Source organism: Cervus canadensis, chromosome 31 (assembly GCF_019320065.1).
Source record: "Cervus canadensis isolate Bull #8, Minnesota chromosome 31, ASM1932006v1, whole genome shotgun sequence".
NCBI classification, from domain to species: domain Eukaryota; kingdom Metazoa; phylum Chordata; class Mammalia; order Artiodactyla; family Cervidae; genus Cervus; species Cervus canadensis.
This window is the reverse complement of record NC_057416.1, coordinates 8064119-8090191: the sequence shown is the minus strand read 5'-3', so window position 1 is coordinate 8090191 and position 26073 is coordinate 8064119.

Genomic DNA, 26073 nt, shown 5'->3' with positions numbered 1-26073 from the left:
TAAGCAGACATTCAAGTATTCATAAGAATGTTACTTGTCAACACAACAAATTCACATTCTTAGTTTATTAGATTTCTTTTAAGCAGCCAGACTTTCGTTTGTATGGCCTTTTCACTGTCACCATCTAGATTTTTTTCCATCCTGTTATAGACCCCAAAGCCCAGTATACCACACTGATGAGCGCTGAAAGGGCACAGTGGTAAATGACGTCACATGATGTGCTAACACCACAGGTCATGAGCTTTAAGTTGTGGAGATAAGATTATCCCTTTCAGGAATGCGGACGCCCACATAGAGAACAGACTTGTGGACACAGTAGCGGAGGAGAGGATGGGACAAATTGAGACAGTAGCATTGAAACATACACATTACCATACGTAACACACATAGCCAATGGGAAGCTGCTGGATAACCCAGGGAGCTCAACCCTCTGCTCCGTGATAACCTAGAGGGGCAGGACGGGGTGTGGGATGGGGAGAGGCTCAGCAGGCAGGGGCACACGGATACTGATAGCTGATTTGTATCCGACAACAACCTTGTAAGGCAACTATCCTCCACTTAAAAAAAAAATAAATAAGAGCAACCCTTTGTGAATCTTATGCCTCCAGTTATAACTACATATTTCATCTGGCCAAAGTATCATGGGCTTCCCTGATAGCTCAGATGGTAAAGAATCCGCCTGCAATGCAGGAGGATCCCGGTTCATTCCTGGATCGGGAAGATCCGCTGCAGCAGGGATAGGCTACCCACTCCAGTATTCTTGGGCTTCCCTAGTGGCTCTGCTGGTAAAGAGTCGGCCTGCAGTGCAGCAGATCTGGGTTCAATCTCTGGGTTGGGAAGATCCCCTGGAGAAGGGAAAAGCTACCCACCTCCAGTATTCTGGCCTGGAGAATTCCATGGACTGTATAGTCCATGGGGTCGCAAAGAGTCTGACAGTGAGCGACTTCCACTTTCAAAGTATCAGCCAACAGCCATAAGGAGACAAAGACTGACTTCTCTTCCTATACTACTCCAGGCTAACGGCTGTTTGTTTCACAAGAAACAGGGCGTGAGCCAGTGCATATCACTAGCTCAGTTTTCCAATACAACCTCATTAACCCCCACGCTTCTTAAAGGTGACAGGAGAGAGGTTAAGGGGGTAAAATCTGGACTGAGATGTCAAACTGGCCTTTACAAATAAAGTGTGTTAGTAAAATAGCAAGAATAAATACTTCAATGAGTTACTGACAATGTAAAACACATAACTATAGGAGTTAGTTATTACGGGAGTGCCTATTAATGTAGAAAACCCACAGCAGTGTTGCCTGTCATTGATATTTGGAAAAATAGGAAAAACTCTCCAAATCAGTCCATTTCCTCATTCAGTGAACATCGCCTCAGTTCAGTTGCTCAGTCCTGTCCAACTCTTTGCAACCCCAGGGACTGCAGCACGCCAGGCCTCCCTGTCCATCACCAACTCCCGGAGTTTACTCAAACTCATGTCCATCGAATCAGTGATACAATCCAGTCATCTCATCCTCTGTCGTCCCCTTCTCCTCCTGTCCCCAGTCCCTCCCAGCATCAGGCTGTTTTCCAATGAATCAGCTCTTCACATGAGGTGGCCAAAGTATTGGAGTTTCAGCTTCAGCATCAGTCTTTCCTATGAACACCCAGGGTTGATCTTCTTAGAATGGACTGGTTGGATCTCCTTGCAGTCCAAGAGACTCTCAAGAGTCTTCTCCAACACCACAGTTCAAAAGCATCAATTTTTCGGCACTCAGCTTTCCTCACAGTCCAACACTCACATCCATACATGACCACTGGAAAAACCATAGCCTTGACCAGACGGACCTTTGTTGGCAAAGTAATGTCTCTGCTTTTTAACATGCTATCTAGGTTGGTCATAACTTTCCTTCCAAGGAGTAACTGTCTTTTAATTTCATGGCTGCAATCACCATTTGCAGTGATTTTGGAGTCCCCAAAAATAAAGTTTGACACTGTTTCCACTGTCTCCCCATCTATTTCCCATGAAGTGATGGGACCAGATGCCATGACCTTAGTTTTCTGAATGTTGAGTTTTAAGCCAACTTTTTCACTCTCCTCTTTCACTTTCATTAAGAGGTTTTTTAGTTCCTCTTTACTCTCTGCCATAAGGGTGGTGTCATCTGCATATCTGAGGTTATTGATATTTCTCCCAGCAATCTTGATTCCCACTTGTGCTTCTTCCAGCCCAGCATTTCTCATGATGTACTCTGCATATAAGTTAAATAAGAGGGTGACAATATATAGCCTTGACATACTCCTTTTCCTATTTGGAACCAGTCTGTTGTGTCCATGTCCAGTTCTAACTGTTGCTTCCTGATCTACAAATAGGTTTCTCAAAAGGCAGGTCAGGTGGTCTGGTATTCCCATCTCTTTCAGAATTTTCCACAGTTTATTGTGATCCACACAGTCGAAGGCTTTGGTGTAGTCAAAAGCAGAAATAGATGTTTTTCTGGAACTCTCTTGCCTTTTTGATGATCCAGTGGATGTTGGCAATTTGATCTCTGGTTCCTCTGCCTTTTCTAAAACCAGCTTGAACATCTGGAAGTTCACAGTTCATGTATTGCTGAAGCCTGGCTTGGAGAATATTGAGCATTACTTTACTAGTGTGTGAGATGAGTGCAATTGTGCAGTAGTTTGAGCATTCTCTGGCATTGACTTTCTTTGGGATTGGAATAGAAAACTGACCTTTTCCAGTCCTGTAGCCACTGCTGAGTTTTCTAAATTTGCTGGCATATTGAGTGCAGCACTTTCACAGCATCGTCTTTCAGGATTTGAAATAGCTCAACTGGAATTCCATCACATCCACTAGCTTTGTTCGTAGTGATGCTTTCTAAGGCCCACCTGACTTCACATTCCAGGATGTCTGGCTCTAGGTGAGTGATCACACCATCGTGGTTATCTGGGTCATGAAGATCTTTTTTGCACAGTTTTTCTGTGTATTCTTGCCACCTCTTCTTAATATCTTCTGCTTCCATTAGGTCCATACCATTTCTGTCCTTTATTGAATGCATTTTTGCATGAAATGTTCCCTTGGTATCTCTAATATTCTTGAAGAGATCTCTAGTCTTTCCCATTCTGTTGTTTTCCTCTATTTCTTTGTATTGATTGCTGAGGAAGGCTTTCTTATCTCTCCTGGCTATTCTTTGGAACTCTGTATTCAAATGGGAATATCTTTCCTTTTTTTCCTTTGCTTTTCACTTCTCTTCATTTCACAGCATTTCACATTTGTAAGGCCTTCTCAGACAACCATTTTGCCTTTTTGCATTTGTTTTTCTTGGGGATGGTCTTGATCCCTGTCTCCTGTAAAATGTCATGAACCTCCATCCATAGTTCATCAGGCACTCTGTCTATCAGATTTAGTCCCTTAAATCTATTTCTCACTTCCACTGTATAGTCATAAGGGATTTGATTTAGGTCATACCTGAATGGTCTAGTCGTTTTCCCTACTTTCTTCCATTTAAGTCTGAATTTGACAATAAGGAGTTCATGATCTGAGCCACAGTCAGCTCCCAGACTTGTTTTTGCTGACTGTATAGAGCTTCTCCATCTTTGGCTGCAAAGAATATAAGCAATCAGATTTCGGTGTCAACCATCTGGTGATGTCCATGTGTAGAGTCTTCTCTTGTGTTGTTGGAAGAGGGTGTTTTCTATGACCAGTGCGTTCTCTTGGCAAAACTCTGTTAGCCTTTGCCCTGCTTCATTCTGTACTCCAAGGCCAAATTTGCCTGTTACTCCAGGTGTTTCTTGACTTCCTACTTTTGCATTCCAGTCCCCTATAATGAGAAGGACATCATTTTTGGGTGTTAGTTCTAAAAGGTCTTGTAGGTCTTCATAGAACCATTCAACTTCAGCTTCTTCAGCGTTACTGGTTGTGGGCATAGGCTTGGATTACCGTGATAGTGAATGGTTTGCCTTGGAAATGAACAGAGATCATTCTGTCATTTTTTGAGATTGCATCCATTTACTGCATTTCAAACTCTCTTGTTGACCATGATGGCTACTACTCCATTTCTTCTAAGGGATTCCTGCCCACAGTAGTAGATATAATGGTCATCTGAGTTAAATTCATCCATTCCAGTCCATTTTAGTTCGCTGATTCCTAGAATGTCGACATTCACTCTTGCCATCTCCTGTTTGACCACTTCCAATCTGCCTTGATTCATGGACCTAACGTTCCAGGTTCCTATGCAATATTGCTCTTTACAGCATCGGACCTTGCTTCTATCACCAGTCATATCGACAACTGGGTATTGTTTTTGCTTTGGCTCCATCCCTTCATTCTTTCTGGAGTTATTTCTCCACTGATCTCCATTAGCATATTGGGCACCTACCAACCTCAGTGAACATATCACTGGCCATAGTTTTTAATCTGCTGCCCACGTGAGTCTCTTTGCAATCAGGAGAAACTTTCAGGATTGCAAACCAGACAAGATTCTAAACCAGAATTCAAAGGAAACCTATGGTTACTTGAAGTTAACGATTCTTTTCTTACATTTCATCAAGAAAAGAGACAATCTTTCTCATGTGTCTGTTTTCTTAATGTATTGGGTTGGCCAAAAGGTTTATTTGGGTTTTTCTGTAACATCTCACAGATTAATGAAAAACTGTACAAAGACAGAATCCATGTAACTAATCAAGGCTCTATTTTCCTACCTTTTTTGCACCTAAAAATTTTAATCTGAAATTGGTAAAGAATACATTAAGTGGAAATACAAGTGAACTCGAATAAACTTGCTTAACTTTGGTAGAATCCAAAAATAAAAAATAGCAGACACATGGATTTCATTTCTCTTAAAATACACAAGGATTAAAATTAAAAGGAATAAAGTGCTTGGCAAACATGTTTTTTAATTCAACAGATGGGTGGTTTTTCTACTTCTGCTGATAAAAGAAATTAACATAATGAAAACGTGTATTATGCCTTAATTTTTGCATTTTCTTGCACTTCAGTGAGAGAACTTAAAATCCCTCTGGTCTCTTCAGGTGTTCCAACAATAAAGATTTTATTTTAATGTTTTTTCTGTTGTTGGCAGATAAGACAGTAGAACATATCCAAGTATGTATTTTACTGGCTTATAGAGACCTGCTAAATTTAAACAGGTTAACAATCATGAACTAAGAGCAATGGCATTAAGTTATATACCTACAAGCAACCAACAAATTACTGATATACACATACTTCACCATACTTCAATAGCTACTTGAGCATCTTCTATTGAAATCATAATTACATTTACTATTAGGATCCTATAGGATTAAAATTACAGAGTAATTTTAAATATTCATCATCTGCTCTAAGAGCACTAATTATTCTCAAAGCATTCAAAATTCTATGAAAGAAATTTTTGAACTAAAACATGTACAAATATGAAAAATTGCATTTTCAAATATCTTGTGGGATATATACCTTCCAGTTTAGTTTTGTCTATTTCAAAAGAGTTTTATTTTTTCTGTTTCCCTTTTCATCAAAATAACCATACTTCATGAAGAACATACGATTTTTGTCAAGTATATTTCTATTAAAAATTTTGAGTAAGACATAATTTTGAAGTCATGTTTAACTGTTATGTAGTTGTTAAGTTGTGTCCTACTCTTTGCGACTTCATTAACTTCAGCACTCCAGGTTTCTCTGTCCTTCGTTATCTCCTGGAGTTTGCTCAAACTCACATCCCATTGATTCAGTAATGCCATCCAGTCACCTCATTCTCTTTTGCCTCCTTCTGCTCCTGCCCTCAATCTTTCCCAGCATCAGGATCTTTTCCAATGAACTGGCCCTTCCCATCAGGTGGCCAAAGTTTTGGAGCTTTAGTTTCAGCATCGGTACTTCCAATGAGTATTCAGAGTTGATTTCCTTTAGGATGGACTGGTTTGATCTCCTTGCTGTCCAAGGGACTCTCAAGAGTCTTCTCCAATACCACAGTTCAAAATCATCAATTCTTTAGTGCTCAACCTTCTTTATGGTCCAACTCTCAAATCCATACATGACTATTGGAAAAACCATAGCTTTGACTATATGGCCATTTGTCAGCAGAGTGATATCTCTGCTTTTTAATACGCTGTCTAGGTTTGTCATGGCTTTGCTTCCAAGGAGCAAGCATCTTTTAATTTTGTGGCTGTAGTCAACATCTGCAGTGATTCTGGAGCCAAAGAAAAGAAAACCTGTCACTGTTTCCACTTTTTCCCCATCTATTTGCCATGAAGTGAGGGACTAGATGCCATGATCTTAGTTTCTGAATGTTGAGTTTTAAGCCAGCTTTTTCACTCTCTTCTTTCATCTTCATCAAGAGGCTCTTTAGTTCCTCCTCACTTTCTGCCATTAAAGTAGTATTGAAAGATTGTGCTGAAAAGATGCTGGGATCCTGGGCCTCCAGAAGAGAAGAATTCAATCTGGGGCCAGAGACCAGGCTTGATAGCTCAGAGCTTTTGTGCAATAGAGTTTTATTAAAGTATAAACGGGATAGAGAAAACTTCTGACGTAGACATCAGAAGGGGGTAGAAAGAGTGCCCCCTTGCTAGTGTTAGCAATGGAGTTATATACCTTTTAATTAGTTATTACAATGAATCTAAAGAATGTCTAGAGCTTGTGAAAATTTTACCAGACCTACTCCAGCAATTTACATTTTAGGATAACAAGATTAGAGTCTAACAATAGAAAGATCCTCCAGACCCACTCCCATAATATGCATTCTAAAATATCAGGATTAGTCAGAAGGTTTTCAGGAAGGAGAAACTGTCCTCCAGCCAGACACATTGTTGTTGTATAATCCCTAATACAGAGTTTAAACTGAGTTGTGTATTTGACCAAGGAATGTAGAGGAAAAAAACATCTGTTCTTTTCTCCTCTGTGAGAATTTCAGACCCCCAATCTCCACTTTGAGAGCCCCAGACCCCTTTATCTTCCTTGGGGACCCTGAACTTCTTAACAATCTGCCTAGGAATTGACTCTTTCAGTATCATCTGCATATCTAAGGTTGTTGAATTAATGCAAGAATTTAATTATTGTTGACTAACCAGTAGATTAAAATGTGCTAAATTATAACAATTCACAAGTATTCATGACATAAAATATATCTTTCAAAGGTTATATTTCTTTTCAGTGTTCCATATTCAAACTGACTAAAAGTTTTTGTTTTTTTAATCAAGTGTTAAAAGATATGCATTCTACAAAAAAATTAAGAGTTTAAACAAAATTACTATAGTTAATATTTAGAAATGTATATGAAATAGAAATAATCATTTGGAAATTTGCCATGGTGTGATCTGTTTGGAAATCAATTTAGCAGTATGTTTAAGTAGCCTAAGACACTTGAGAATTTAGTAATTTGGGGGAAAGATACATGTACCATTGGTAATAGTGTATAAACTGCCTGGAATTATCTAAGTGTCTACAATATTACGATGGTTAAATTATACTACAGTTTTATGATAGTATTAAAAAGTCATGCTTGTGTGTGTGAAGAGCTTTAAATGTTTATAGTCTTTAAATTATTCATCCTGCTAAAAGCCTACCTTAGTTCTGATGATGTGCAGGCAAAGACTTACATATAAGGATATTATTACATAAAATATCTAAAAGAGATTTTTTATAAAAATGTATTTGGACTTTCTGCATAACAATAGAATCCAGTAATTTAAGTCTGCTTTTGAAAGTATATTTAATACTAGGGGTGGGGGCAATTTAATAAAAATGCTAAATGAAAATTCAAGGAGCAAAACAACCAGGTACAGTTTTTTTTTTCCAAGTTTTGTAGGAAAGATACATAAATTATAAACACTCACTAAAAAAGAAATACTGTGAAATACTGCAAATAAGTGTGAAGAATGCTATTATAAATCAAAGAAATTTGCTTATGGCCTGACTGCAAGCTTTTCCTTGATAATTATGTGCATTTAAAAAATTTAACAGTGAATGTGAATATAATACTGTGGCATAAATAGCATTTGGATTAAATGCCAAGAACACTATGCAAATGGCTCATATATTTGATAAAAACTATATGAAACATGTTTTTGGCAGATATTAAATTGGATAGAATTTATTAAATGGTATCTCACTATGACTTCCTATTTTCTTCATTGTTTCTATGTTTAGTAATTGGAACTTTTCTGTAAGCAACTGTCCCTTTTCTCCCATTTATTCAGTCAGTTTATCAGTGTGGACTCATGGATATTTTTTTTTATTTGGGGGGTTATAATCTGTTACTACCACTATTTTGTTGGTGAAATTTTTCCAGCTGTGAGTAGGTTTCTGTGTCCTTTTAACATGCCTGCATCCTTTTTCTTTTGTTTTTAGCACTTACTTTGTGATATTGCAAGATCCCCTATGTTTATCTTGTATATTTCCTGCTCCAACCCCAGAACTGGCCATTTCTCCAAGGAGTGTGGCTCCTTGAATTGTAGAATAGTATTTAAAAGAAATTATCTTGGTCTCTCATCACTACTAAAACTCCATAGTAATAATTTATGCAGATAAGATGCATAGACAAATAGTAAAATGTGGTCAAAACTTAACAGAATTTTTGCGTACCCCAAAAATATTCATTACTGTGATAGTTTTAACATGTCCAAAAATCGAAATCTACACCCTACCTCAAGAGATGGAATTTAAGCACTGCTATCTTGTCAAGTGTGGGCTGTACTTTCCTTCCAGTACTTAGGATATGGAAAGGAAAAATAGTAACTTTCCACTGAGGAATCCTGACAGACCCTTCTTGAACCAAATGGTCAAGGTTAGCTCACCAAAAATTAATCAAGCTGATATCACCCCCATAAGATGTAATAAAACCTCAGTGGTACTCTTCCATTAAATCTGTAACAGCAGGTTAATCATGAGAAATATCAGACAAATGCAACTTGAGGAACATAAGATGAAAAATCTAACCAGCAGTCTTCAAAAGTGTCAATGTCAGGAAAGATGAGAAAAAGACCGTAACAGTCTCATACGCTGGAAGAGACTGAGGAGACAAGAAGATCAAGTACAACGTGATTCCTGATTGGATCTTGGGACAGAGAAATGGCATTCGTGGAAAAATCAGAGGTGTTCAAGTAACACCAGGCAGTTTTGTAAGTAGCATTAATATCATGCCATTGTTCACCTTTTAGCTTTGATAAATGCATCACGATTATATAAGATGAAATCATTAGAAGCAGCTCTGGGAAGGATAGATGGAACTCTGCACTATCTTTGCGATGCTTCTGTAAGTCCACATAAAGCAAAAAGTGCAAAGGTAGGACGTGGCTCCAAACGTCACGTCTCATGGACTTCCCTGGTGGTCCAGGGGTTAGGAATCTTGTCTGTCAATGTGGGGGACATGGGTTCGATCCCTGGCCCAGAAAGAGTCCACATGCCATGGAACAGCTAAGCCCGTGCGTGACAACTACTGAGCCAGTGCTCTAGAGCCTGGGGGCCACAACTACTGAAACCCGTGTGCCCTGGAGCCCATGCCCTGCAGCAGGAAGAGCCAGCAGCAGGGGAAACCCAGACCCCGCAGCTGGAGAGTAGCCCTCGTCACCACGACTGGGTAAAGTCCGCACACAGCAGTGAAGACCCAGCACGGCCAAATATATATATACATGTTTTAAAGTCACATCTCTTAGTTAACAACGGTGCCGTATAAAGCACCGGCTGCCTCCGTGTTAATTTCATCCCATATCTCAGAGCCTAAAATAAAACAGACCCTGGATAAACGGAGCCTTCTGTTACTGGTAATATTTTAGAGCAATGAGGCAATGTTGAAAATGTAAACGGAAGTGATACTCTCTGGGAAGTTGAAACTGGAAATTTACATGCAATATCATAGGCATAGGCAGTATGGAATGAGTGAAAAATTGTGGGTAGACTGCAGGGCTCCTAGGTACATGGATGGGAATCATATATAGTGAAGCTATCTAAAAAGAAATGACAAGCTTCCATTTATTTGTACGCGGCCCAACCTGGAGAAGGCAAAGAGACTAAACATTGTTTTATGGGAAGAGATGTCTTGCTCTACTACTGAATCATCCATCGTGCGTGTCTCTGGGACCTGAGTCATGCCTTTGATTTCTCTTTTTATCCCTCTGATGACTAGTTCAGCATTCTTTACAATGAAGACTCTCAATAAGTCCGCACTGACTGAGTGCCTTCTGTGATTCTTTCATCTTCACTCTGATGTATTGCAGTCCACTGAACCAACAGTGAGGTGTGGATGGGGAAATTGATGTGATGCTTCTGAAACCTGTTCAGTTAGTTGTTCAACTATATTTTAAATGGGGATGTGCATCTGTCAGAATGAGAGGAACGAGGAAATATTTTTCATTTTAAGAACCTGCGTCCATGTGACTGATTCTAGTTAAATGGAAGAGGTGAGCAATGATTCTCACTTCAAATGTCAGGCCTCCCAAGTATTTCTGCTGAAAGCCATGGAACACAAGCATTTTTCCTGCCTTAAAGAATTATAGAAACTTATCAGTGTTTCTAAGGAGCATTCAGTAGTGGTGATCTGATACATGGGTCCCATAAACCTGATTAAATAGATAGCACTTGGAATAGGAACAATTTAAGTGTTCTGGGCCTCATATAAAACAAGAAAGTTCATTTGGTTCTGATGGAAAAGGCTGTGAAAACAGTATGCACTGAAGCAAAATTAAAACTCAGTAGTTATTAATGTTTCAACTTTTTGGATCATTGTCAAGAGAAGGTATAATTCTACTAAATACTTGCATTTGTTACAGAATTAGTTTATGTCACTATATTTAGAATAAAGCTGAATTAACCTGCATATGAAAAAGTTCAGCCTCAATTCTTCATTAAGCAAACTGACTACCCTCATTCATCAAAGTCTTCAGCAGATGGGGCATTGAAATTTTCGTGGATATACAAAGTATTTAGCAATAACTAAAATACCATGGCTTCAGAAAAATATTCAAATTTTAAAATGGACTTTGACAAAAAACAATGTATCAAAAACCCAATAGGTGGTTATAGTTCTCTATAATTAAGCCTGAAATACAAATCTAAATTACTTGAATTCAAGCCTTTGAGGCAGAGGAAATAATCATACCTTAAATAAGAAATTTTATAGAAAAAAAAGTTCTATCTTAAGAGACACGATGCAGTTAAGCAGATGTTTGGCAACTAATAACTTATAAGCAGACAAGTAAGTTTTCTAAGAGGAAAGTAGACCATTAACACATTGGAATATTTCAATAAAATACTTATATTTAAATTTTTAAAGTAAGTGTTTCTACTGCTATACTTAAAATAAATAACCAACAAGGACCTACTGTGTAATACAGTAGGCTCTGCTCAATATTATGTGATAGGCTGGATAGGAGGCGAGTTTGGAGGAGAATGGTCCACCTGAAACGATCATGATATTGTTAAATGGCTATACCCAACACAAACTAAAAACTTTTCAAAAATAAGCAACATTCTTAGGTTCCTGTTAAAAAAAAAAAAAAGAATAAAAATAAAATAAAGGTATTTCATCTACATTAGAGATACCAGTGTAGAAAAAGTGGGCAAGTCAATTCTATTTCCAAAACAGTGTTTGCCTCCTAGAGGACCAGATTTGCCCAAATAGTACATGTTGAGATTACATCTTCCACATCTCTCTCACTTTTTCCTTCTGCCTTAGCTTTAGGAGTCTACCCGCCATAGAGAAAGTGCTTTAGCATGTGGAAAATCCCAGGCTTTTAACTGATTTGGCATCCTACTCAGGGATCAGGTCCAAACCTCTTTGCCATGAAGGCAACGATGCCTATAAAAAGACGGCTGTGCTTCCTGCTTCTGCCATCTTTAGACTGTGTCCATGAGGAAGAGAGAGCTGGAAAAAGCTCAAAGAACACATTCTGCCTGGATATATTCCCTACACGTAAACCCAGGCAAAATCAGAAGGTAGCTTAAGCATCTTCCATTGAAAGACATCCAGAAACCTCAAATAACATTTGTGTTACAGTTTTGTATGAAGCTGAAAACTATCACGTCATTTGAATGGTCTTTCTTTGGTCAATTTAAAAGGAAAACAGCTTTATCAAAGTCTATATACCCAGCAATAGAATTTGCAGAACCTTTTTGAATGGATTTATCTCCTAGAAACCAGACGTAGCATGTGATGGCAGAAAAAAATAAACCCCATTGAGTCTGACAGTGCTGCCAAGTCACTGGCATTAAAGCTGGGGGCTGTGCATTTAATTCAGTGAGGTCATGACTATAAGGTGGGGAGAGGGGGCTAACTGCAGGGCAGCTGAGCAGCTTAGAATGAGCTGAAATGAAGCCACAGCGGCAGAGTTGTGCACGTGTTCAATAAGTCAGCCCCAAAGCACAGTGGGGACCAGAGAAAAGCCCTGTTGACATGGAGCACTTTAGTGACAGAATGCTGAGTAAGGTGACATCCTTCTTAAGTGCTGGAGATTTTGCAAGCCACTGTACAATAAGACAGCCTCACATACACTGACAAATTGTTGGTGGCATACAGAAATCATTGTCGTTTAAGACACAGCATCACGAGAGCAATAATCATCTTTTAAAAATAAGTTGCACAACCACTCAGTACAAAAAAGAAAAGAATGAAATAATGTCATTTGCAGCATCATGGAAGCAACTAGAGATTATCATACTCAATGAAGTAAGTCAGAAAGAAAAAGACAAATACCATATGATATCACTTACATGTGGATTCTAAAATATGATACAAATGAATGCATCTGTGAAAAAAGAAACAGACTCATGGACACAGAACATACCTGTGGTGGCCAAGGGAAAGGGCCTGCTTGGGAGAGCAGGTTGAGGAGGTGACGTAAGCTTTTATATACAGAATGGCTAAACAATGTCCTACTGTATAGCACAGAGAACTGTATTCAATATCCTGTGATAAACCATATTGTAAAAGAATATATTAAAAAATAAGAGTGTGTATATATATATATATATATACATATAAATATATATACATATATATATACTGTGTGTGAATAACTGAATCACTTCTATTCAACAGAAATTAACACAACATTGTAAATGAGCTATGTTTCAATTTTAAAAAATGTTTTAAAAATGAGTTGTTAAGGACATAACATATAGCACAGGGACTATAGCCAATCCTTTATCATAACTTTATATGGAGTAGAGCCCATAAAATTATCAAATCACTATGTTGCATACTTGGAACTACTGTAATGTTGTAAGTCAACTATACTTCAATGTTTAAAAATGAATAAAAACTAAACAAATATATATGGGGTAAAATCTTCAGTGACCCCATAGAATTCAGCACATGAACTGGTTGACGTGAAGACCTGATTGCTTTTGTTGGTATTTACCCGGAACCTGGAATACAGGGTACATTTAGCACATATATTCTGAGTTAATAATTCTTGAAATATACTGGTCACTGAATTTAGCCTCTATGGAAACGTCCTGACTGGCCAGCTCTCTGGAGGTTTCTCACTTGAAAAGACCCTGATCCTAGGAAAGATTGAGGGTGGGAGGAGAAGGGGATGACAGAGGATTAGATGGTTGGACGGCATCACTGACTCAATGGACATGGGTTTGAATAAACTCCGGTAGTTGGTGATGGACAGGGAGGCCTGGCGTGCTGCAGTCTATGAGGTCGCAAAGAGTTGGACACGACTGAGTAACTGAACTGAACTGGAGGTTTCAAAGCAGGGGTGACTGGGTCGATGTAGATGGCTCCAAGTAACTGACATTAACCCGCCCTGAAACAGTAGTGAGTGAACTTATCTCGATTCACTGAAGTTGTGACACTTTCACTGTAAAACCCACCATGACTAGACCCAAGTGTGTGCATGCAGGACAGCATACGCGTTCCACCAACGTAGGGAGCTCATAGCAGTTTTAACACACATATTGGTGAGCAATGCCCGGTCTACTGGGTGGGAAAAGAGAAATCGTAAAACTTCTGTAAAATATGATTTTTAAAATGTTTTATTCCTTGAATTTCTGTCACAGCCATTATTCACAAATGCCACTTTTTTCCTATGACAGCTCAAGGAGTAGTAATGAGTCTAGTAGGAGGTATGTTTCAGTCACTGTTGGTTTAGAAGAAAAAGATAGGAATTATGTTGAAGGCATATTTCTATTAGCAATTCCATAAATGGATATATGACAAACATAGGAGTAGAAAGTCATTGTGAACTGAAGTTACAGATGTTTTAGATGGTGAACTATTGTGCTTGGAAGAATGTGTTATAAGCCACTTGACGAAAAAAGAGCAACTGGCCTATAAAACTGACTGCGCAAATAAAAGGAATATAAAAAGGTCAGGGTGAAGTAAGTAATGAAAGGCTTTTAGTACCACGACATTGACTGGAGTCCATTAAGAAGTGGAAATGAGATTGGAGGTGTATTTGCAAAGCTAGTCCTCTGCTGTATTCCAACTCAGTAATTCCGCAGGCATGAAAGAGACAGCAGACAAACATGATTTCTAGAAAAAATACAGGATCAGCAAGGCAGAAGAATGTTCAAGCCCTAGTGATCATCACTGCTGAAGACACACATTGGGGTTTTACATTCTTCCATAGTTCGTCATGGTTCCAAGTCACAGATGAATTTCTGTGCAGAATAAAAGGACATATAAAATGTGCTAGGAGTTAAACAAGAGAGATCAGTTTCTCCCCGTGAATGAAAAATACACGGCTTAATTATGGACAGTGTGTGTCTTGTTAAATGTCTGTGTGACCAGAGAAGAGAGTGAGAAGTTAAGAACAACAAAGCTAAAAATATCCCAAGATTAAAGTAACTTAATTCAAAGGCAAGATGAGAAGCATCCACAGTCATTTTAATTACGAACAGAAAGAAGTAAGCAACAGCAACAGCTTTCAAGGTTGTGTCTGTCTAGCGCCGCATAAATAATCCTTCAGTCTGTTTGGATCCACTGAGTAAGTTCTGTATGTACCAGTAAGGAATCTCGGTCACCTTGCTATAAGAACTAAATCCACAGAGTACAGAGCAAACTGCCAAACAAACAGTGGCTTGACGTGGGATATTCTGACCTTATACTTACTGCGCCACACAAACACACAACCTGAATATTACAGTGAAACTGACATGCCCACATATACACAGCTTCACAACCTGGCCCCAGGCTCCGGCTTCCTTCAGCATGGTTGCTCTGAAGCCCTCCTCCAGGGAGAACACGGAGTCCTCCTTAACCATCACAGAGCGTGCCTCAGCCTAACTGCCCCACGCATGGACGTCTGTAGAAGGTCTCGTATAAACTCACGGGCAGCACAGTCTGCCACTCCCGCCCATGTGCAGTGTCTGCAGAGGCGGCCTGAGGGACAGGGCCTGAAAGCAATCAAGTTCATCAGTTCTCCCAGCGGAAGATTATACATTTGGAAAGCAGGGGGATGCTCAACACCGTCCACTCCAATGGTGGATTGCTTATTTCTCTCCTCCAAAAGTAGCCGGTCCCCCCATCAGTCCCCAGGGTCAAACTCTAGGGAAAATGTACTATGTGTACAGCTGAGCTAGGAAAAAAAAAAGAAAACTTGGAGGTGGGGGTGGGGTAGAGGCCTTGAGTGTATGTAGGATGGAGGCTCAGACTACAGTCATGGAGTCCAGACGAGGGGGCCGCAAGAAATTCTACATCGGCCTAGGAGGAAGTCTCTCAGGACTGCTGTTCACGTGTGGAACTAAACTCTAGAGAGTAAGCCCCCAGCAGTATCAGGGACCGACTCCTCCATGAGCTGACAGCGTTGGAGGGGGTAGGGCTCCAACCACTTCCAGAGCGTCTATCATGTGGCAGCCAGTGAACAGCCTACTAGGTGCTAAGTATCCCTTTTCATCTTGTCAGTAGCCATCGAGGTGGACAGCAACCTATTGCATCAAAAAACAGGAAGCTAGAAGAAGTTAACTGCTGAGTGCTCAATGCCAGGAAGTAACAGCCCAATCCATGAGATCTGTTCGGGGTTATTCCCAGCCCCACGTCCCTTATGGCAGGCACGCTGGCCCCACCGGGAGGCCACCTCCCACCCCATCTGTGCTAAACCACGCGCACCCTCCAGCCTTGAAGGTCAGGAAGCACACTGCAGAGCCACAAGTAGTATTCCTGGAGGCGAGGAGGAGAAGCATGGCCCGCAAGCCAACGTGATAAGGACTGTGGTTATGCATCTTCAATATCCTGACTGAGTTTATAACTGTCAATTGAGAAATCTGAAAAGGGCTATTCCATAAGCTCTCAGACACGTGGGAAGAAAGTTAAACGTTCCATCTTCTGTATCCTGAACAGGCATCTGAAGCAGGTGGACACACAGCAGCCCCATCACCCAGGCTCAGGAGAAAGCCATTTGGGAAGTTTCAGAATTTAAGAGAAACCACCAAAGGCGGCTGCATAACTGTTAGCAACAATCCTTTCTAGGACACTGCATGCAAGATCAGCAAAGACCGGGAGGTGCCCAGTGCAACGTCAGTGCTGAGCAATGAATCTAAGATACTAATATAAAGCCACAGGCCCTGGGCGTCAGCAAGGCCAGGACTCGACTGTACAAGGGCACTGCGTGATTGCAAAAACGTGCAAATGAGAAAGTGATTCTGAACCCAGCTCCAGTCTCTGGTGATTTTAGCGTCTAGGCTGGTAAAACTTACATGCAATTTCTGTATTTCAAGAAAAAGGAATCATAGTAAGTTAATCAAAGAAGAAGAGCACAGTTGACCCTTGAACATCAATTTGACTGCAGGTCTGCTTATAAGAGGATTTTTTTCAATAGTAAACACTCAGCAGCTACAGAGCGCACTGAAAGTTATAGGCAGATTTCTGACTGCTCAGAGGGTCAGTGCCCAGCTTCAAACCGCCACATCGTTCAAGGGTCAAGTGTATACAATTTCATGTAAAAGACTGAGCCTTCAAGCCAGAGTGCTTAGTTGGGAAATTGAAGTTAACATACTAAAAATGGTAATCAAATAAAATTACTACTGGTCTTTAATTAGAGACAACAGCATAATGGGGCAAGCAAGGTGTCTCCAACATCCATGTTAGAGCTTCAGAGCTACTTTGTGAAATTACCCCCAAGCTGTATAATTAAAGTCACCCAAATTTAGGGACAACACAGAATTACATAAAAAATACAGAGTATGCTTTTGCAATGAATCAAATTTGAGGTGTTATTTACATAGTTTAACCTACAGACATGTAAAATACTACTACTTATAAAAATACTTTTCTGTGGAAAAACTTGATACAATCACAGTGTAGAGAAAAGCTTGAAAATATTATGTACAATTCTATCAGAAATGTGAAAATAATGTTGTGTACTTTACTGATGAGCTGACACTGTTAACCCTTATAAACAGAAACCATTGTCTTTTGCTTTTGTCCTCTCACCTGTAGTAGAGGTGGCGTATTTTTCCAGAACCATTGGGAAATGACCTGGATGATTCTACTGCACCTAATAAAGGCAGATCTAAGTCACAGAAGCAAACAAAGAAAAATGACACCTAATCTTGGTTGCCTTCGACCTGTTTTGAAAAACTGACTAACCAGCCACAGCTATGCTGCTGAGAATCTTCATTCTGAAGTCTAGAACATAGCTTAATAGCCAAATTCCTTAGACATAAATGATTATATAGTTAAATGATCTCATAAATTGTATTCCGTACATCTCTACAATGGTGGACATCATATAAATATTTCTTCAGTCAACTAAGTATCCGAGTAATTGGATTTGTCAGATAAACTTGTGTTCTGTGAAGCTTTGTCTTTCAATGCAGACTCTTCCCTTCAGTCCTAAACAGCTCACTGCGTCTCCATCCACAAAGACTGGGGATACGTGATCCTTCATCATTCAGAATGACTGGGGCCATCTGCTTTTCACATGTCCTTAGACTCCATCTCACCTGGAATTACGTACATTGTACTTATGAATGTTATAGGCAAATATTCTCTAGGTCTGCAAAAACTGTCTAGTTGCACCCCTCCAATAGGAATACCTGCCCCACTGGCTTCTCCAACTATAAATCAACCCCTGTGGTTCAAGAAGAAAACATCTGTCCATCTTCAAATCAAGGAGGAGAATAAAGAACATGAAAATCAAAGTGTTAATCGCTCAGTCGTATCTGTTTCTTTGTGGCCCCGTGAACTGTAGTCCACCAGGCTCTTCTGTCCATGGAACTCTCCAGGCAAGAATATAGGAGGGGATTGCCATTCCCTCCTCCAGGGCATCTTTCTGACCCAGGGATCCAACGTAGGTCTCTTGCATTGTAGGCAGATTCATGAAGTAGTTGAGAAATGACACCATCTGTGTTGGAATCGTTGAACAGCAGAATTGAGGACCTACTTTATAATGCAGGTAAAGAATTTTCTAGAGAAAAATAACTTACTTGGTGTTGTCCAGCCAGTAAAAGATACAGTGTGTATCCACATGTGTACGTACCTTGACTTCCGTGGTCAGATCACTGCTCATTCTGTTACTCCCTCTGGGAACTCGAATTGCCAAGGGCAAGCTTCCTGCTGTGCTGGTAAAGTCACTGTCACACGGCCCCCCAGCCCCCGAAATCCATCTCCACTGTGTTATTCACACAGAAACACACAAGTGAGAAGGGCAGTGACATCAGGAGAGTGTCTCTGGCTTTCCTAAGTACCTGATGGGGGCTTCCCCCAAGGCTCAGTGGGTTAAGAATCTGCCTGCTATGCAGGAGATGCAGGAGGTGAGGGTTCGATCCCTGGGTCAGGAAGCTCCCCTGGAGGAGGAAATGGCGACCCATTCTTGTGTTCTTGCCTGAAAACTGTCATGGACAGAGGAGCCTGATGGGCTACAGTCCATGGGGTTGCAAAGAGTCAGACATGACTGAGTGACCAAACATGAACGCACACATCTAGCCTGGTAGAAGATGCGACTATAGAACTGGTCTTCCTAGTTTAAGAAGTGGTGTAATATCGTGTCCCGATGGCCTACATGAGGAATAAGCATGGAGGCGGGGACCGAGACCACGCATGGGCTCCCTCTCACTCAGAAAGCAGGGTTTTCTCACTCCTGAATACTCAGCTCGTCAGCGTAGGTTGCACCCAGGTTAGTTACTGACTTGAATATTCTGAGTCTCTAGGAGGGCTGTTACTTAATGGAGCAAGTTGCCTGGGACCTGGAGGAGTCCCTGGGACATTACTTGATCCTTCTATAATTCTTGACACAAGTGAACGAGGGATCACCGCATGCTGATCTAAGAGGAGATCAAGCCTCGAGAGATGAAATTCTGGACCCCTACCATGATTAGCAAGTTGAAATGTGGGCCACAAGGAAGGGACATCCCACACAGGTGATGGAAAAGGGAGATGATTAATTACAGCCCCCAAACTGGCTGCAGCAATGCGGACTCCAGCTTGTTACACTTACTTCCCTAAAAAAGCTTTCTAAGAAGCTATGGCTAACTTGCCACCATGCTGAGCTGAGAACCAGAAAGACTGCTTGACCAAGATCCAAGCAGCATGAAGGATGACGGACAGGAGGCAGCTCTGCCTCGGCCTGGTGCTCATTTAAAGATCTTGAAACTGGGGGATTTTATGCAATGTGTGTGCTCAGTCATACCGGACACTTCATGACCCCATGGACCACCAGGCTCCTCTGTCCATGAGATTCTCCACCAAGAACACTGGAGTGGGTTGCCATTTCCTCCTCCAGGTAGATCTTCCTGACCCAGGAATCGAACCCATGTCTCCTGTGTCTCCTATATTGGCAGGTGGATTCTTTACGCCCAACGTTATGCAAAGTGACCCTCAGACTAAGTCTTCCACCACAATCACCTCTGCAAGTTCCTTCAGATTTCTGTCATAGTATCATCTTCCAAGTCTAAGATTCTGACCAACGGGCCCTGCACAAATGAGTTACAGAAACGAAGGGGAGTCAATACGAGGAAATACTCAGCCAGTAACAGAGGAAAGCTGGAGGATAAATGCTGCAGCCCTGGGACAAGGCTGGGAAGCCTTCTACACGCTGCTCAGAAGTCCCTGCAAAACCCAATCCCCGGTGCCCACAGCAGGGATGCCGGCTTCCTCACTCCTACTCCAAGTCAAGTCTCACATCATCATGCTGCCCCAATCACAGATTCTGCTTTCAGACACTGAACTGAGACACCTATGTTTCATGGAGAACTCCTAGATGATAAATATATGTAAATCAAACCAGTCAATCCTAAAGGAAATCAATCCTGAATATTCACTGGAAGGACTGATACTGAAGCTCCAATACTTTGGCCCCCTGATGGGAAGAACTGACTCATTGGAAAAGACCCTGATGCTGGGTCCTTTGAGGGCAGGAGGAGAAGGGGATGACAGAGGATGAGATGGTTGGATGGCATCACTTACTTAACAGTCATGAGTTTGAGTAAACTCCAGGAGATAAGGAAGGACAGGAAAGCCTTGCATGCTGCAGTCCATGGGGTCGCAAAGAGATGGACACAACTTAGTGACTGAACAACAACAAATAATTCTTAACATCATTTATAATACTGGTATTACTGAACTACTGCTGGGTAAGTGTGTAGGTACATTAGCATATGTAAATAAGATTATTCCTTTATGAGCTGTGGTTTTATTCACAGATGATATTAAAGTTTATACTGAAATACATCTCTCTCCATTAACAGTGTTAAAGTATACAATTATCCATCTGCTGAGCTGACATTTTTCAGCCTGACATTTAATATTGTCACAAACAGACAAACAATCCTATTGAGCTTTGCCTAGGATTTCAAAGGCAGTGTCTCCAGGCAGAGACGTTTTAATTAAAGCTTGACTTAATGAAAATTATGAGTCACAAAAAAAAAAAAAACCTGCTGCAAGTAATATTAAGTATCCAGACTTGGAATAAATCTAGAAAGGTCTCATCTGAAAGCTTTCGATCATCGCTAAGTTTGCTATAACGAGCACAAGTTTCACATTTCTGTCACTATCAATTTTGTGCAATTTACTACCTTGTACAGTTTGTAAACAAGCCCATTTCCCTTTTTGGAAATGAGCAGTCTTTTTGTTGTTGCCATATTGTTTTCCATTTTGGAGCCCCACAGTGACTCACACATAGTGATAAAAGGAATATTCGCTAACATTTTGCGACCTCATGCCATGTAATAGTTTGTTCTACACCCATGTTTCCCATATATAATCTTTACAGCATCTCTGTGAAATAAAGTTATCACCCCCATTTTATACATAAAGAAATTTTGGTACAAGGGTATAAAATAAGCCCACCCAATATCTTGCCTGGTGATAACACAAGATAAAAACCTCAGCAGGCTGACTCCAAGCAATACATTTCTAACAACCAGACATTGGTGACTAAAAATATATTTTAGGGAGCTAATTCCTTAAATAAAACTCTAAAGGTTTTAAAAAAGTATAGCTGTATCTATGCAATTTTTCACCATACATGAAGGGCATATACCATTATATACACTTATATTTCAAATTCTATTTGAGAATATGCTTTATTCTTATTCTAAATCAAGAAAATAATCAAATATAAAGGTTATAAAAGCCAATCCTCATGGACTTACTCAATACAACTTCTTACACTGACACCATATTTTAACAGCCAGCTCACAATCCATCAAACCTATCCATACTTAAGTTCATAATCATCTTATGAGTTTTTTTTTTTTTACCAAATTCTCTTGATGAAAATTACACTCTCATGGCTATAATTAAGCTATAGATTGTAGGTCTCTCTGTGTGTTTAGATATATATGCCATTAGGAAATTAGTTTCTTCTGAAATGAAGAGAAACAATTAAGGAACCCTATCTGTGAAGGTTAAAAATCACTTGAAAAGGGTCTGATTTATGAGGAAAAGTCTAAGAAGCCAGATAAGCAGATATCTGATGAGAGATAAGATAAAGGTACTAATACAACTGAAAGTTATAAACACCATTGAAGACAGAACTATTTGTCATCCTGGTTTTTCTGCTGTATTGTGGAACACTGCGATACTGTCAAGCGGGAAGAAACATTTTCTCCACTTTTGAGGTTATATGACCTGCTGCCTCAGAAATTCAACTCCCAGATAAAAGTAGAACACGTTTGCCATTTATAAAATGGGTAGCAATCTGCTGTGAGTAGACTTAATTTTATTAAATCTTCTGAGATTCCATAGGAATCATTCTGTCAATATTGACTGCAATTTAGACAAAAACCATTCAACCTGGGAATCTTCTTTTTTGTGTAAACTATGCTCATCTCAAAAGATAATTACTTTAAGGCTGCTCACTTACAAAATGGCCCCAGAATTCATCCTTTATCCTACGCCTCCGACTGCAATCAGGTTCACCTCACTACCAGGCAACAGACACATTAGTTCAGTTAGAATGCTTCCCATTGGAAGCAGTAAGACAGCTTACACCATGACGAGTTCTAACGTGGGACAACCCTTTACCCAACGCCCAGGACTTCTGTGAAACCAAGTCAACGCTCCCCTATAGTGGATCAGGGAGCAGAGGATGGAACTGTGGGAAAACAGACCAGATGGCAGTAAACGCAGAGCCTAACCTCACACCAACACCCAAGACCTAGAAACCCAGAAACTTCTGTCAAGCACTTGAAAACAGAAGACAAAAATAAATAGAATGAATGTTAAAACACAATGTGTTATCCCCTAAGGGGGGAAAAAAAAAAAAGACTCAAACTGTTTACATTGTTCAAAACAGATGAATGCAATGATTCCAAAAGAAACTGTTAGCACTGTATACAAATAAGTGAGGTCAAAGAGGGTGAAGACCTATTTAAAATGCTGAAGCTCCAACACTTTGGCCACCTGATGCAAAGAGTAGACTCATTAGAAAAGACCCTGAAGCTGGGAAAGATTGAGGGCAGGAGAAGAGGACGACAGAGGATGAGATGGTTGGATGGCATCGCTGACTCAATGGACATGAGTTTGAGCAAGCTCTGGGTGGTAGGGAAGGACAAAGAAGCCGGGTGTGCTGCAGTCCATGGGATCACAAACAGTCAGATGTGACTGAGCGACTGAACAAACAACAACAAATGCTTTTAACAGAGTCAATAACATTTCTATAGAAATTCAAAGACACAGCCCAGGCACAGAGCTATGGAACATAGAGGTGTTTGTGAGGATTAAGCCAGGAACAAATTGCTGTGGTAATAGTGACGTACCAAGTTGGGAAAGTATTTTAGATAATATACCAATGATAGCAATTCAAATTAAAAAAAATAAATTATACATTTATCCTAGACAGGATAATCAATGATAATTTTGTGCTCTTAACTTCCTTAATTTATTATCTATGTTGAACTTTACAATCTGTTTTTCCTAAATCATAAATGCAATTCTCTAAAACAGAAATTACCTGGCATTCTAAAAATAATAATTTATTCATTTGAATTGCTATTGTTGGTATATTATCTAAAATACCTTCCAACGTGGTACATCACTATTACCACAGCATGCTTCTGATGTCTTTGTGTGATAAAGAGATCATGGTTGCAGGGACAGTCAAACATGCATCTTGAGATCATAACCCAGAATAATCTCATTTCTAAAAGCCTTTCACATACATAGAACAATTATTTCAGTTTGTTCCACTGAAGTTGAGTTGCCAAGCCCAATACATAGACAACTCACAAGAATAGATATTATTCTTGACAGGATCATTATAGAAAGGTTTGAGTTGTCAGGGAAGATGGGAAAACTTAGGATATGTTCCTTTGATGCATAATCATTCCTCCTTTCTTTCTGGATTTCTCCATTATGTATTTTATTTAACCTTACAAATGGAAATGTCAGTTTTCTGGGAGGAAGCTGGTGGCAAGGTCGTTTGACTGCTGGATGGATTTAATGTGAGCCTCTAGGAAATATGCAAACCTCACATGTGTTTAAGAATCTTCACCTTGAACAAATTGCTTGTTACATGCAGATAACTCCAAGTACAGTCTCAGGCTGTTAAGTGTATATTATCCCACTGGACTATTTCATAAATTAGGATTCGTCAAAGCTTAAGTCTCAAATAAATTTGAATTTTTAAATGGTGACTCTTTTATCTTATAATTTGATTATGTTCTGTAAAATTGAAACACAAATTCTAATAGAATTATTCAAAGTTAATTACTATTTACAGAAAAAAATTTTACCTTTTATAATTACGAAGGACAAAGGAGAAATTGATTCTTAATTGTATGCTATTGAAAAAAACCTAAGCAAGACATCACATCAGAAGTTTTCTCAATGTAAATAGTTTAATCCCACAAATATACCTGCAAGTGTATTAAATTTACCACTCATTTTATCTACTGTATTCCAGCACAAAAGATTCAAAGTTATTGTTATGATTCATCTATCATATCAAGTTTTCCGTGAACATGCAGTTTTTTGTATGAAAATTTTATCCATCTTTAAACCTTCTATATAGGGAAGTTGAGCATGAAAGATACACTGGAGAAGTCACAGGTTTATTTCTATATATTGAGTTATGACTGCTTTGAAAATGTCACCATCATTTATACAGTCAGCATCTTATTTCAGGATGGCTCCTTTTTATAGAAAACACAGATATAGAGAACTCAAATTCCTTAAATAAGAATGGACATTCTCTTTCAAATGTGCCTAACAGATGAACTCCTTTACACATCTACGTAATTTGTGCTTGTATATTCTTAAACTTTGCCTGGATAACAAATATTTTGGCAGAAAAGGAGTTATGCAATATGGGTATGTGACAGAAAAACTTGACTGAAAAGTCTAGGAGCCCTTTGGAGAAGGCAACCATCTAATGAAGGTATTATCATGCCAGTTAGATGTTGGTAGAAACATAGGGACTGAGGAGAATGAAGCTCTGAGTCCACCTGGACTGATCCACACGCCAAGTATTAACAGAACATATATGACTCAACAGCAATACAGGCTGCATTCCCGGAGAAAGACATCTCATCATTTTTATTTTGTACATGGCTATTGAGAGCTTCCTGCTCGACCGTGAATTTACAGTTCTAGCAAGTTGCATCTTGCAGTGCAGAGTAACACCACCTGCAAACCTTTGGAAAAAGAGATCAAGATTGCCAAGGACTTCTGAAGGGAAATTGCTCAAAGCCAGCCAGAGGTTCTATACACGTGAGTGTCAGCTCCCACACAGGAGGCCATAGGTAAATAACATATACAGCCTCTGTCCTGGGGTAAGAAGATGAGGGCGCCTGTCAGGAGCTGGGTCACCTCAGGGAAGACATTTGATTTCTTTAAATCTGTTTCACATTGGCACAGTGACTGTAACTCTTGCTCACCAACTTCAGAGGACTGTTTTGAGAATTAAGTCAAATAATAGATATGAAAGTGTACTTTTCAGACTGAAAACTTCACAGAAATACTTTATCTGCCAGGGTTATTGGAGAAAATATGATCCCCTTTTATTTGTTTCCTTTTCTTTGATTCCTTATTTTCTCATCTGCTAAAGGAAAGATTTGTACTAGAGGAGCCCATGATCTCCAGCTCAGAAATTCTGCAATATTAAGAGGCCTATACTGGTAAAGAAACTTGTAGAAAGAGTAAGACGTCTCAAGTCTCTTCCTTTTGGAGTCTCTAAGAATATGTCTTTGTTTTATAACTAAAAATATAAGAAACATGTTTAATAACCTAAAGAGTGGAAAAAATTCTAAATCCTGTCAGTAGTTACTCAGGCTGCAGGCTTACAGTCATTGATATAGAAAGTGATAGCTTAATTTGAGGCGTTTCAAGCAGAACTGATAGAATGGCAGAATGGTGGTTGCCAAGGGCTGGGGGAAATTATGGTTAAGGATAGAACTCGCAACCAGTAGATAAATAATAATAAGCAGATAAAAACTTCTGGAGATCTTATGTTCAAAATCATGATTAGAGTTAGCAACAATGCATTATCAACTTCAAAGCTGCTAAAAGACTGTTTTTGCCATAAAGAAGAAATGATCATTACGTGACATGATAGAGGTATTAACTAATGCTACAGTCACACTATACAGCAATATATGAAGTCACCAAGCCAACACCTCGTACACCTTAAACTTACACAATGTTAGACACCAACTGTACCACGGTAAAGTAAAAAAGCCTAGGCTTTCTTAACTTCAAGGCTTAAATGACTCATTGTGCT